Here is a 13,161-nt window from a genome sequence, read left to right as displayed (position 1 = left end):
AAAGGACTTTTACTAATAACTACCACATTACCGTCAGCTTGCTCACCACCTCATAATTGTGAAGGGAAGAGCAAGAGTCTTTCATCAAGAACGCTGACCTATTCTCCCAGCTTATGATTTTACATCTTTTCTGTGGCTTTTAGCCACCAGAGTGAATACTGGCAAAGGAACTGGATACCCAGGGGGGATGGACAGGGGAGCAGCAGCCACTTTTCCTCTCTGCAAGCGGCGCGGCCTGCTGCCGATGCCCACCGCCGCTCGACGCGGAAGGGACCTTTCCATCAGATGTCTCCAAAGATCCTCCTATTAGCAAGAGTTAAGAAGGCCTTTGTCATACCAAATATGCTCAGCTGCTTACCGCATGGCGAAGCGGTGTAAGAAGCATTTAAAGACGTGTCTGACATCATTAATCTATTTGCCCCCTGACCCGCGGAGCTGAACTGTAACTATGGAGACCAAAGCCTGACCTTATGATGCTGAGAAACTTGAAAGCTCGGTAGTATTTTGGGTCACATTGTTCGGCTGAACAAAGGAATAAAGGAGAAATGTGACAGTTTCCTGGGAATTAAGGTCAGCAGGTCAATTGCCCGAAAGGTTTATTGTTATATGATAAGCAAGACTAGCTGAAATAATTTTTCAGCTATTAGGATAAAAAAAAATAAAATACCGGAGCTTTTGTTGTCCAAAGTAGAAAATTGGTCTCTGCAAAAGCAATATATAACCCATGATTGAGCAAAATTACTCAACAGCCTTCCCTGTACCATTTACAGCACAAACACAGGAAAAGATGGGTAGCAGGTATCCATTTCATATTCTCACATCGAGCTGATTGTTAATTCAAGCTTTTGGGGGCGTGTGGAAAGTATTTATTAGTGTGTTACTGGGATTGTGTTTAATAAAATTGTCAGTTGTTTCCATCTTCTCTTTTCATGATTCATGAAAGCAAGGGGGAATAAGCGCTCTGAATATACCGATTCTGAACATCTGTGCAAAAGCATCGCATGCTTTTGACTTAGAATTAATACAGTATCAGAACTTGCCCTACGACAAATGCCAATCCAAATATTTACAGTTTTAATAATTAGGCTGATTAACACTGTTTATGCTATTGTGTACTGTGATGTTCTCTTTGAGAATGTCAGCAAAATTCTTAGGTGCCTCTATCTTCAAGTGCTTTCCAATTTAGTCAATGATATTAATTCTAGATTAAAACTAACTAATTTATAATCATGTTTTTAAGCCTAATAGCTTTTCATATTTTAGGTATCCAAAACCATGCCATGTAGGTTCAAAAAATGTGACATGTAACACCAGCTAAAAAGCAGACAGATTTCAGACATCTAAGTTACGTACTGATTTGATGCCTTTGCTTTTTAATTTCATGTTGCTGAAGAACTATTATCCTTCATACGTACAGCAGAACGCGTACATGCCATTTTAGCTCAGTGCACTACCTACATATGTGTAAAGTTTATTGAGCAGGGTCCTCTTTTCCAGCACCAAAAGGGGTAGAAAGGAGCCATTCCACTGCCTGGCACAGAAGCCAATGGAAAAACCTGAGCCTTGTGCAAATAGAAGGTTACAGATTATGAAAACACTTCTTTTGAAGGAACATTGTTCTAAAAAAGCGTTTTGATTATCTAGATGGTGAATTAAATATATACCAATGCAGTATGTTGGAGTTCTCCCAGATTTGTGTACCTTACTCCAAAGTTCCATTGCCTTATAAATATCATGACCCATGAAGTTGATACTGAAATGGTGGTGCCTGTTAATTAATAAACATGCGGGAGTACTTCTTCATAGTTTAAATACGTCTAGAATTCTACAAACCTGGTTTTAAAAGATCTGCAGACTGCCAGCCTGACTCCAAAGCACAGCAGAAAATACACAAAAGTATGGGTGCCATCACTAAAGAATTCAGATGTTCTGTTGGTGGAGCACTGTCTGAAGCTATCGCTGCTGCAGCTGTACCGCACTGAAATAAAATGTTAATGGATCTAGAAAAGCACCAGAAAAGCTCTACAAGAAGGAATTAAAACTTCAGCAAATTTGCTTCAATGGGGACATGTGGAGGAATGTAATCAATGTATGTATCCAACAGAAAGTTAAGAGTGCTTTACCTGCAACCATTTAAAACCTGAATGTGCGAGAACTCTTTCAAGGTAGATCACTAATCTTGCAGAGAATGTCAAAAGCCAAGGAAGCTAAACGAATTCACAAACTAGAGAGAACAGGTTTTAATAGCAGGGGTAGCTTGGAGAGCAATCACCCAACATATAGTATTTAAGATATGCAGTAGATTCCTAAATTCACCTCGGAAGATCAAGTGCTTTTTGAAGTCGTGTCTGTGACAGCTTTGATACAATAAAATAAAAAATAAAAACGGACAGGTTATTTGGCCTCCATTATACAGAAGTGCATGCTAAATGTCATAACGGCATACCAAATTACTTTTGTCCTCTCTGAACCCAGCACAAAGCATTTAAGAGTCAAAAAGCACTGGCTCTTAATAAACTATCATTTGAAAACTGTTATATGGCAAGTTTAATTTTAAAACAATGAGAAATGAATAAACTTGCCAAATTATCGTTCAAACAATACAATTGCTGAAGCCTGGCAGCAAAGAGGGATGTTACAAGGTGCAGTGCTGCTATTACCACCCGTGAGCCAATATCTGCTCTGGAAGTCAGAAGAGAGATTCTTTGAAAGACTCCTAAAGCCTCAGCAGTTATTACCTTCTACACAAGTGAATCCCATCTGAAGTCGTACATTTAAGTAGTACTGAGTTAGCACAGAAATGGATAAAAGCCAGGAAATTCTAAGTTTAAGCTGACTCGCCACCCTTAGCACACACTATTGTCCTTTATCCTTAAAATTTAATTAAAACCCAGTTCTGACCAGTTGTAATAAGTAGTACAGAAAACTGATTATCGGAATTGCTTTCCTCCAACAGCCTATTGTGCTACACTTCCTCTCTGCAAAATACAAAAGACTCTATGTACATTTTTCTCTCTCTCTGAAAAGAGGACTGGAAAAAAAAATCTAGTCTGAACTTTTATTTAGTTGCCAATTGTGCTGTGGAATGAAACTAAGCATTTTCTTTTAAAAGCTGATTCAAATTCAGTACTTAATCATGCTACAGCAGAGCAAGAGCAGCAGCAAATTATGTTACAATTACATTAGAAATTCTTTTACAAGATTTTGTTTTCAGTCACTTCTAATCTTTCAATGGCTGCCATTGCCAGGGATGATATTTTCTTAACTACATTTTTGCCTGAAACTAACTGCTCTGATCAGAAAAAAGATTGGAATGTAAGGAAAATATGTATGTGCACATGTGTGCAGAGCAGACCGAGAGGGATGTGGTCACACTCAGTTAGAAAAATTGGTTTTGATATTACAAAACAATTCTTTTTTTTTCTTCTAATTGGCGTTTTTTTCTTTATTCTACCAGCTTATTTACTCCTGTACACCACATCATTCTCTCTGCTGCAGACTGCTACAATATAATATTACACAGAAATATTTTTTTTTTTTTTAAATTTAAGAAGGCATATTCTACTAACTGTGCTTCAAGTAACAGACCCAAAACACGTGCCTCAGGTACCTGTGTTAGAGCAGACACACCACTAAGCGGACGACTAAGTCATCTTGAAAGAGGTAAAAGAAGCTGACAGGCAACAGGACACACAGATTGGCAGCACGGGTTTTAAAGTCTCCCTTGTCTGCAGTTTTCTCACTCCTAACCCAGATGAAGTCAGATGATTCGAAGATACCCAGTGACATCTGTTTTCTGAAAACCATAGCAATGCCTGCAAAGTTTACAACACCCACTTTTGAAACAATCCCCAAAAGACAGCTCTGTCTGAGCAACCAAAAACTTGGAAGGACACTTAATTTGATGTTACAAGAAGATGACTACAATCCGGCTAATCTATTCCTGCCGTAAGACGAAATAAAAAATATACACGAATGTAGCTATAGTTGTGTAAGGATACCTGACAGAATTAGAACATTTTCAGGTAAAAGCTATGAAACTTGTATGGCTTCAACAAGCAAAGGAACGGGGCCAGCAACAGGTCAGTGCCTGCTGCAGAAATTTATTCCCAGCTTTATTCTTGCTACTTTTGCTTTTCGCGGCAAACACCACAAAGCAAAGTTTGCTAGCAAAAACATACTGCATCTCCCTCGCTCCCTGCCCCAACAAATCTGCATGTGCTCTTTTCAGCAGTCTGCAATACACTGGGATGCTGCAGCAAAGGACCAGCTGCTGCTTCACTGCATTCCTCCGTAGTGCTCCCACGCTGATGCTGGTGGTGGTCACGTTTTTCCAGCAGGAACTGCAAAAGCAGCCGATGGTCAATGTTAGTAACTTCCCCCTATCTTAAATAGGGAAAAGAACCCAAGACACTGTTGGATGAGAAGGTGGCTGGATTTCCTAATGGCTACACTACATTAATGACTGTCTTTGGTAGCTACCAAGTAGCAGCCCCACTGCTCAGGAGGGGTGTCACGAATGCCACACATTTATTTCGTCAATATCTTCAAGAGACTGTTTCCACCTGAAATCTTAAGCAAGATAAGCACCACATTGCCAGAGAGTAAAGGCTCGCTAGTCATGACAAAATGAGCAGCTGCCACGCCGTTTGATGAAACTGCCAATTTCCATGCCAATACAGCAACGCCCTCAATGAGGCATTTTGCCAAAATACTCAAATCCCCACGGAGAAAACAGTGAAGTAATTCCACAGCAACAGCCACAGCACGTTACGGTACCTCTCACTTCTAAAAACACAGTAGATACAGCTTAATGGGCTACAGCAAGAACCCAGCGTTTTTTAGCTCCAGACATTAAAAAGCAGAGAAGAAAATTGTTTTTGTAGTAACATGACAGGCAACATAAACCATAAGGAAGTTGATAGCCGCATGTGCCAAGCTCGCACGTTTCCGAAGAAGAAGTTTATAAGCGGGCTTCGAGGCAGAAGTTCGCAGATGCGGCGTTCGAGTCGGTTTTGAACGGTGGTGGCAGGCGGGGGACCCGTGCTTGCGAGCAGGCGGCACGGCTTTGCAGTTGTTTTGCAGGCAGCACAGAAGGGCGAGGTAAATAAACAAACAGAGGGAGCCGAGCCAGCAGCAACTTGTGACGGGCGCTGTCACTGGCTGTCAGTCAGCCGGGATCATCTGCTCCTCCAGCTGATGTGTTCTGCTGGAAACTGCTCCACACGCACCGAGCTTCCACCGAGGCTGCGGGTACTAAATAGAGCCCCCGCTGAGGCTTAAAACCAGACTTTTCATCCTTCTGAGGAGCCTACCTGCGGTGCTGATAAGGCATTGTTACGATGCAGCGCGGCTCGCCCGACCTGACAAGCACGCTGCGGCCAAAGGGGATGCTCCTGCACTGGCGCAGACACCAGCACTTGTCCGGCTCCATCTCCAGCCGGATCAAAAGGCAGCACCAGCAGAAGATGCTTCATTTTCGGGGGGGGAGTCTGATCTTCTGGCTGTTGAGCTAACTAAAGGATTGGCCGAACACGAGCACTGCTGCAAAAGAGGAGACAGGGCTGCCCTCTGTGGTAGCAGCCAGCCACTCTGATGGCTCGGCTGCACTGTTAAAGCCCGTTTTCAGATGTGCCTGCCTGGAGCATCAGGGAACTGAACCCGGTAACCCGAATCCCTTCTGCCGTACGCGCTTAGGCTCCTCTGTGTGCGCAGAGCGCAGCGCTGACCCGGCACAGGCCTGGAATGATTGTGGTTGCACAACCCGTAGCAATCACGGCTTGCTCGCTAAAGAATTTACAATTGCAATCAGTCTCCCTCTGCATCCCCTGGGAAAAATGATCAAGAAGAAATGAAACAGGCTTTGTTATATCCACGGACAATAATGTAAAATAACATCAAATAGAAATAAAGACAAATGCCAGCAAGCCAGCAACAAATAATGTTTTCATTCCTCACTGGAGTTATTTTTAGATGTGTTCATATTTAAATACAGAGGTAATTTCCCAGTGCAGCTGTTAACACTTCTTCCTGAACTTCACTTGGATTTGGGGTGTTGCATCTGCAGGCACTTGCAAGGCAAACTTCTGGTTTTAGGGCTTTAAAACTCAGAAAGCAAATGTTTCAAGCGTTACTACCAATAAATATGCTTTGTATCACAGGGGATACTATGGTCATTTTATTTGCAAAAGGTTTAAGGTTTTCTATGTATTAAAACAATTTTGCAATCCTAACAAGCATCTTGTGGTAGGTTTGGGTTTTTTTTCTTTGTTTCCTTGCTTTTTTTGTTGTTGTTTTTTTGTTGTTCTTAACCTATCGAAAGCCATACTGAGATATGTCCCAGGTGTACAACAGCTATTAATAACACGCTAATCCAGGCCTCCAGGGGGGGGTTAGTAACACAACTGTTAAGAACCATTGTTAGGGTCAAGCACTACTCCAGTTTTATTCAGGGACTTGGTCTCTCTCTCACTTGAATTAAGATTTTTTTATTTGTTAGTAAGTCAAAATTAAACATTTCTCACACGTGAGCCTGTTGCTTTATCTGAAAGCCTGCTTGCCTACGAAGACGTAAATCAATGCTTTAATTAGGAACATGGAAATACCCTACTGGATTCATACCACAGGTCTGACTTGTCCAGTCACACCGTCAAGTAGTTTTTGCACTCACAGCTACTTACAAAACTGAGCTTCGCACCTACAAGTTTTGTTGAAATACCCCAAAACTAGAAATGGATTCAGACTCTGGTTTTATATCCTGTCTAGAGTACCAAAGCCAAACCACCTACGAGCACATCTCACAGCACATCTCTCTATCCCAGGGCCTCGCTTACCAACTGTACTGCAGGCTTTCTGCTTTACCCGCTCGGTTGGCAGACATCGGCCTGTCCTCGACCTGCCATCGATCTCCTCTCCAGAGGGAATGACGATCAAGCCTGTGGCACTGATGCCATGCACACAGCTGCCTCCATCCCAAGCCCAGCCAAAATGCCTGCGTTTTCCAGAGTCACAGAGCTGAAGGTCTCCGATGGGCTTCTACAGGTTGCTTCTCTTCTGGATGCCCAACATTTCCCCAGAGGCTTTGGGATTGGCAGCAGCAATTAGCTTGTGTCCACAGAAGGAAAAAGAACAAAAACTTTGAGGAAAGAGATTAAAGATGGATTAAGCAAGGAAAAAAAAAAAAAAAAAGTGGAACGCCGCTCCAGATACTAAGCTCAAAATGACTTCCAGATCCCATTTCCCACGTAACTTCAGCCTCTTACCACTTCAAGGAGTGTCACCCTCAGCAGCGACGAGGCATGCTGACTAAATAATACAGGCACATCGCCTGCTCAAAGCAATCCCCTGCTCCTGTCTTTCTCCCAGTGTCCCCGCTTACCAGCGGGCTCTGGGCAGACATCCAGCAGGGGAGTCTGCACACAGCAGTACCAGTCGCTCACCCTAGCCTGGGCAGGGTGAAAACCAAAGGGGGATTGCCCCCAGAGACCCTGAGAAACCCTCAGCATGAATGGATCTCCAAGAAAACAGAGCTGGCCAACTCTCAGAAAGGAGCTTTATCGCCACGTCCTAGACACATTCCAGGCAATTGCACTGGTAGAAGGTAAAACCGGGATGTGTAAGTGGGAGAAGTAGATGTAGAATACACATATGCCTTACAACTCCCCCTTTTTTTTTTTTTTTTCCTGTTTAGCTTCAAGGAGCTCTGCACAGTACATGCAGCCAGCAGATGCTGAAGACAAGCCAGCTTCCACACACTGATTCACGCAGATGGTGCTGGTGGAGGCGATTCTCAGACAAGCCACACTTGTACTCGCAACCGAGATAAAGTTTCTGCCTATATATCCTCTTCCCGAGCCTGAATCTCATCAAATCGAACTGTACTCTTCATGTTCAGGGAAATTTTAAAATTCCCCTTAACTTATTTTTAATCACTGTATCAATTTGCAACATCCTGCCAACAGCATTAGCTGCTGTCAAGCAAAACCATTTCTGCAACGCCCTCTCTTTCTGAATAGACAAAGACGGAACGATCACCCCTTACTTACAACTAAACAAATCTGTTCAGACAATGTAAACTTAGTCCTTCCTGAGAATAAACACTTTTGAGTTATTCATGTATTCAGCACTGGCACATAGCCTTTCGCGATTTCAAAACCAGGTATTACACAAGCAAATCAGCAAACGCACAGACTGCAGCTTACTGCTGGATGGTAACACAGACCAGACAAACAACACAAACAGCTAGGGCGGTGCATTTGGCCGAAATGGCATGCTAATGCTTTGATTTGATTTGCATGCAAAAGGAGGGGTAGTAAAATATTTGTATAGAGAGCAGATCATCACCTTCAGCCTTCACCAGCGCTATATCCAAGCAATTGCTTCAAGTTACAGAGGATACTGAATATTCAAATTGGGTAACTAATACGTTATGGATCTGTACAGAACTTGACCACGGCAATTTTAGATCAGACCTTTTGCTCAGCTAGTTTGAGACCTTTAAAGAAGGAAATAAACCAGGAAACTCTTTAACATGCAAATGTGGGCTGGAGGAGAAGGACAATGAGGGAGAAAAGGGTTCAGAAGAGGCAGCTTCTCATGGCAGGAGATGGACACACAAAGAGCTGGAATGTGAAGGCTCCTGCGTGGGTTTGCCGTGTAGAAGAGCACAAAGCTACTGAGCACTGCAGGAGGAGGAGAGGAGGCTGCAAGGAGCAGGGTGCTTACAGAAGGACGGGCAGAAAGGTGCCAACAGACAACGGTGAGAAGAAAAAGAGATGCAGCAAAAGCCCCGAGCTTATCAGGAGGTAAAGCAAACAAGGAGAAAGGACCAGGAGAAGAACCATTTTGGTGGCCTAAAAATACACTTGTGAGAAAGAATGTGACTTTCAAGTTTTCAGTATATCCCTGTAAAGAACTACAATTTATGAAAACTGTGTCCGAAAATAAAACTGTTCTTTTAGCTACGTGTATTGTTTAATCCTGGAGCTCAGAGGAGGGTAAATTCCACCCTAAAATCCATCACCAAGGGAACATTACCTCCTCCATGAAAATATTTCTTTGTCTCAGCAAATCTCATTTTGAGTCACGATATCTAATGTGAGAACTGGTCTTCATTTTGCAAAGTGAAATCACCCTCAATCAAATACTCGTCATGCTTACGTAACTAACACTTCGAGACATCTTGCGTTCTAAGTGCACTTAGGGCAACGTTTTCACATTTTGTTATTTAACTTCCCGCACCCAGATTTTTCATCCAAAAACTTCTGACAACTGCTCAGATTTTCAGGCAGCGGAGAAAGCAAATTCAAACTTCAAATGGATAGACCTGCTAGACCCAAGGAAACCAACAAGAAACATGAATTTTTCACCGAACAGATGTCTGCCTTGTAGCAAGGAGGTCACGAACACCAACAGCAAAACAGCACCAGAACCCCAGCAGCATGGAACACAGCACCAGAAATTTTTGCTACTTCAGGAGATCTATCCTTTTGGTTTTGAGTATTTGTCTACTACAGGTATATCCATATAAAATGCATTTACCACTGTGTTTGGCTCACTGTAGGCCTTACCCATAAAAACTTGAATTTGCAAATATAAGAAATGCCCTCGGGGAAGAATAGCTGTTCTGTCCTCTGCAGGATTCTTCTCACGCATGGCAAACATTACTAACAATCTAGTTAAAGTTTGCAAGGTTGTTTGGAAGGATTGTTATCTTTCCTTCCTTTAGCTCACATTTGGTGGGGATCTTTCAAAGCTGTGTCAAGTGTATGGAAAGCCTGTTCTGTTTTGACAGCATCACTTACTTTGTCAAGCTTGCAAGCAAAAAGTCTAGAGACAGTCGTGAAAGAGTTAGCTCTTGCTTCTCCTAAAAACTTTGTCAAGGTGGCTTCATGGGTTGACACTTAGAGGAAATTGCCTCCCAGACACAGAAAGCAATCGGTCTGAAGCATTAGGAACAAACTTTCCTGGTATGAACTTTACCCAGTCAGCTCTCTTTATCCATTTCTGTGCATTCTGTAAGTTAAAAAAAAAAAAAAAAAAAGAGCTTGCTTGTAGGCTTTGCAATTTCATATAGCCCATTAAGTTACTTAATTTTGCTATCAATAGCACATGATGTGATAAGCAAAACTGTTTATTCGCCTTAGGAAAAATAGCAATGTGGTTGCATCAGGGGTGTTTCTGAGTTGACAGGGCTTTCCCTGGGGCTACTGAGGAGAGCTGGGAAGAAGAATAGGCAGAAAGCATGGAGAGAAGGGAGAGGAATGGCAGAAAACACAGGTGCAGTGGTTTAATCTCCTGGCCCTTCAAGTCAGACAAAAGAATAATTACAATTACAACTATTCTCTCTCAAACACTCCTGTTGGGAGGAGAGAAAATTTAAAAAAAAAAAAAAAAAGAAAGGAAAAAAAAACCAGCAGTCTTGAACCCAACCAATTTAAAACAAGTATTTAGTATTTTAGACCCTTCGTATCTGTTTAGCTCTCCCGTGGACCGTCTTTCACGATCACATTCTCATTTTTGTCGCATTCGATACAGAGCTGCTGCCCCAACTTTGACAAGTTACTGTAGGAACACATACAATGCTGAAAGTTGAGTTTGACAGACATTTACTTTTGAAGGAATTAATCCACATTGGATTCTAATTTTAAAATGACTCAAATATTTTAAAAGCGCTTATTCAAACTGTAATACACATTTGCTGAGAAACTGTGCTTTAGGCAATATCAGAAAATCTTATAGGAAATATATCAGACAAAAGTTCATATATTATAGAGCTTCCTTTTCTTAGACGTCTCCACAAATCAAGCAATGCCTAGCTTGGATTTGGGACAGCCTGCTTTGAGAAAATCAATATAACCTGATAAAAGCCTAAAGCTAAAAACCACTAACACTCATTTCAGGGTATTTCATTGAATATCAAGCTATTACTCTCAGCATTATCTAAGAGAAATCCGTCCTTGAGGAGCTCAAAGCAGCAACGGTTCAGTTTCCACTCGCAAAGCCAGCTCACTGTCCTCTGCACCAAGGATGACTGATCTCTGATTCAATTTTGCTTCCCGGTCAATGTGTTTGGTTTCTTAACGTTTCATAAATGTCTTGCCTAGAAACATTTATGACTGAAACCTGATTTACAGTAGGACAAAGGAGATCCAAAACACTGTCGAGTCACAGCCAGAGTCCTTCAGGTCAACCTTTGGCTAAGGGCAGCTCCCAGAACCGTGGCTCTTATCATGCCGTCAGGGTGCTCAGAAAAACAAACAAGCAGCATCATTATCACTTTGACCTGACAGCACCTTACACGTGTATGTTATAAACTTGCATTATCATTCTTGGAAACACATTGTATAGCGTAAGCACTCTGGATTTCCCATCTGCCATCTTCCAAACGCTCTCAGGTTGGTAAGTGTTAACAAAATCACCATCTTTTCCAAAAGGTAATTTCCCTATAGGTCTGACAAGCGCTTCATCTCCATGTCACAAGCATTAATTAATTTTATATACAAAATATAGGTGAAAAGACTATTTTAACTTCAGGATTCAATTAAAATAACTCATTATATTGCTAAGGCTTGATACCGCTGCGTTACATATGCATATTTTTATTCCCCACCCATGAGCTACCCCATCAGCATTAACAGAGTTCCTCAATTGTCCTGAAATTCAAGAAGCCTTGAATTTCTATAGATTAAGAAGAAAATGGAGAACGGGGTCAAGCTCTCAACATACATTTTTTTGTGGAAAGGATTTTAAAAGCAACCCATGTTCTCACGAAGTATATTTAAGGATTTTACATAAAAGAACCCATTCAAAAATATGCTTGTGACAACATATGAAAAACCTTTTAGTACCCTAGAGCAGCTGTGACTTGGTAAAATCTAATTATTTCTCATGTGCCCATTGGAATTCTCCAGGAATACTAACTGTAATTTCTAACTGCTGCCACAAGCACTGGGCCAGACTTGGAACAGCACCAAAAGGTAGCTGAATGAGCACCATAGACAACTTTTATGAATATCCCAGAGTATATGCTAAGGTTTAGTGATACGGCACAGTAATATAGCACCGCAATCAGGTAACTAATGCAACTAAGTGAGGCGTGAGCAATACCAAATACACAACGCTTTTGAAAAATGATGCTATAATCTTAACGGAGTCTCTGTTAAAAGATCTACTCGTTATTCAGAGCATCTCAAAATGCTTCCTTTGTTACCAGTCCATTGTCCTGCCCCACACAACCGAACACACTCTGTAACACCAAGTATACTTATGTCTGTGTAGTACATGTGCATATGTACACAAACGGACAGGCGTAAAATGTGTTATATATACATTAAAATTTATAAGCAATACAGCTCTGCATACTGAGCTGATTAGGGCACAGCTCACCCTGCCAGGACTGTCAACAGAGACCCCTGTACCTTAACTTGAAGTGAACTTCTTATTAGTTTTTACTGTCTTTGGGGAAAGATTAGAACTGAAGCGATAAAGCAATAAATAAATAAATCCCTTTCCCTTGTTGTCGGGGAAGACCAATCCAGGATTTCTTTTTTAAACCTTTTGAATAAATATGGAACATATAGAGCGTTTCAAATATAATGTTTCAAACACCTAAATATCACGTATGACAAGCAGCATTAAATAATCTATTAAAATTCTCTTTAAAAAGGGTGAGACTGGACTCTTCCTAGTTTGTTTTTGATGAAAGGAGAACAGACGGACTTCCGATGTCCAGGCTTTGGAAGGAAAGTGCCGCTTTCCAGGGCTTTCCACGGGCCTCGGGGAAATGGAGCTCCTGGAGCGAGGCCTTGAGCCAGCAGCACTGGGAGCGGGGTGGGCACGGCTGGTGTGGGGACCCTGTGCCCCCTCATGACAGGACGTGCGCTGAGGTAGGGGACGGAGAAGCCCACCTCGTCTGTAATTACTGAGAGAGATGATTATCGAGCTATGAGTAAACGGAGATTTAGTGGGGGAGAGTTGGCTTTATGGGTGAACATCTGGGGAAGACGCTTCGTGGGTTGCCCTGTGGCTACCAGAAATGCCAGGTGTTGTTAGAAAAGCAACCCGCCCTGACACAGCCTGCGGCCCCCCACCCCTTCAGCACTCGTTTATGGGGGGGGAGGGGGGGGCTAGAAAACACACAAACGCTTTTTAGCCGTTTTT

The 13,161-nt window shown here is 42.2% G+C and overlaps 1 protein-coding gene across 9 annotated transcripts in view; it reads right to left on the bottom strand.

Moving 5' to 3' along the window:
- Positions 1-13,161, bottom strand: part of MACROD2 (mono-ADP ribosylhydrolase 2) — an 859,998-nt gene that overhangs the window by 738,744 nt on the left and 108,093 nt on the right. The gene's annotated exons all lie outside the window — the stretch shown is intronic.

The sequence above is a fragment of the Anser anser genome (genome assembly GCF_964211835.1).
Source record: "Anser anser genome assembly, chromosome: 3".
Classification (NCBI taxonomy): Eukaryota; Metazoa; Chordata; class Aves; order Anseriformes; family Anatidae; genus Anser; species Anser anser.
Note: the sequence above shows the minus strand (reverse complement) of the source record. Positions and strands in the feature narration are given on the sequence as shown.